Consider the following 2,544-nt stretch of genomic DNA (forward strand, 5'->3'; position numbering starts at 1 on the left):
CTCTGGCTGGTGTCTTATCCTACTATGGCTGGGCTGGTGTCCAAGCTGCAAGACAATGGCTTCTTTACTCTTTCTGCTCTTCTCCTCAGGCAGAAAGAAGGGATCTTCTTTGGAGCTGCGAGCTGCACTGCCTGAGGCTGGGGAAGGATAGCGCACGCACTCCCTTAGCCACCCTTGCTGGTGTCTCAATAGGTTGCATGCCTCCCAAGTCCACCAGTTCCAAGCCCAGTTCGGCACTAGGACTTGCCTCTTAGTTGCAGTCCTTGTGGCCTAGACTGCCTTTGGAGTTTATTTAGTGCCCCAGAGCACTTTAGCCCACAGTGAAGAGGCTTGCTGAAATTCAAGTTTCAACCACTGAAATGGGCAATTCCTCTCTTGCTAGGGCTGGTCTAAATGCTCACGACGTGAGTGCCAGCTGAGTTTTGTCCAGTGTTGGGAGCAGTGAGTCCTAATGTAAAGTCCCACGATCGCTGTACTCCCCCTCCCCCCGAGCTCATAGATCTCTTCTCCACACCACATGGTCAGCAGCTGCCGTGATGTTGGGGAGGAGTGGTGTCAGCAATTTAAGACTGCCTTTCCTACCCTCTTCAGTGCTCTTTTGGCAAAATGAAGTTAAAAGCAGGTATTGTGATCACTCAGCTGGTTTGGAGGTCTTATGAAGGTGTTTTTTGTGTAGATAGTTGTTAAATTTGGTATTCCTGTAGGGGGGATAATTGGTGAAGGTTTCTATTAGGCCATCTTGCTCTGCTTCTAACTGCCTATTTTATCACTACTTAAGGATAGAGTTAACTTATAATGGTTTTCCAGTACAAATGCAAACATTTTCTTTTAGGAGAACCAACAAAATCCCAAACATTCAACAAAATTTACCAGTTTTACATCAACATCTTAACCCACTGGATAAATATGTATTTTATATTTATATGAGACCTGATTTTACCATTTTGAGTATTGTAATGGTTTTCCAGTACAAATGCAAACACATTCTTTTAGGAGAACCAACAAAATCCCAAACATTTAACCAAATATACTAGTTTTACATCAACATCTTAACCTCCTAGATACATATGTATTTTATATTTATATGAAACCTGATTTTACCATTTTGAGTATTATACTTTCATATAATACAGTTAATGTAAATGTGCCTTTTTATTTAGGTAAATTAGGCTTCTTTGACTTAGAATTTAAAATCACAATATATAGAATGCTACTCATTTCTCCCAATTTTAAATTTGTCCACATGAGCATGGATCTTATTTGCAAGTTGACAGATAAACTAAAATATACGCTAAATAATACATTTTTACAGAATAAAGAAACACAAAAACTGAACTTTTCAAATGTGAAGAAATATTTATATTCATAGATATAATTTTACTTTTAATTTTCTTAAGCACATATATATGAAAGCATTGAGAAAATGAACATTTGGAGAAATATTTCTACATCATATTACTCATACTGGCCCATGACGTGAGGTGTTATTAAAGTATTTTTAATTGATAAGGCAGTCCTCATCTTTATTCTGCCTTAAGATCACAATAAAACATTTCAAGGATGTTAAAGTGAAGAAAAAGCTATATGTTAGAATTGATTAAATATGGCATAACACTTGTCAAAGAAAGATAATCATCATAGGAAAAGTATTACCAAATCTTTTTGAGTGCCAAAATGAGAAAGATTATTTTTGTCAGGGTGATCAGGAAGGTATTTCTGAAGATAGAGGTAGCTATGGTTAGCTTTGATAAATTTGGATTTGACAATCTGAGCTCATCTATCAACATGACATATCGTTACAGAAAATAGCAAGAACAAAGCATGCCCGGGAAAGAGCAAGCACATAGGGAAAAACCCAGAGGATGTGGAGGGATTGTTATGGACCGAAATGTGTTTTCCCAGAATTCATTTGTTGAAGCTCTAACCCCTAAGCACACTGTATTTAGAGATAGGACCTTTAAGGAAATAATCAAGGTTAAACAAGGTCATAAGAGTGGGGTTCTAATCCAATGGGACTGCTGTCCTTCCAAGGAGAGGAAGAGACACAAGAGATCTTTTTCCAGGAACACACAGTAGAAAAAGGCCAGGTGAGAAAACGATGAGAAGGTAGCTATCTGGAAGCCAGATGAGAGATCTCAGCAGAAACCTATCCCAATGGCACCTCAATCTTAAACATTTCGCCTCCAAAACTACAAAAAATAAGTATCTATTATTTAACCCAATCACTCTTGTATTTTTTTATGTCAGCCTGAGCTGACTAAGACAGAAAGGTAGGATGATGTAATAACAATAAGAATACATACTATTCAGTGAAACGATTCCTTGTTAACATGCACATTGCTTTGCATATAACATCTCTGTTTTTAAAAAAAAACGCTACATTAAGTTTTATCTAATAGGTGAGAATATACAGAAAGAAGAAGATTTAGTAGCCAGACCTCAATCACATAACTCATAAATAGTGTAACAGAATTTAAAATTGATTTTTAGAACACCCAGGGGTGTTCTGGGCTGGCTTGTATAAAATATTGAGTGTTGATTATA

This window comes from Cebus imitator, unplaced genomic scaffold (genome assembly GCF_001604975.1).
Source record: "Cebus imitator isolate Cc_AM_T3 unplaced genomic scaffold, Cebus_imitator-1.0 Scaffold168, whole genome shotgun sequence".
NCBI classification, from domain to species: Eukaryota; Metazoa; Chordata; class Mammalia; order Primates; family Cebidae; genus Cebus; species Cebus imitator.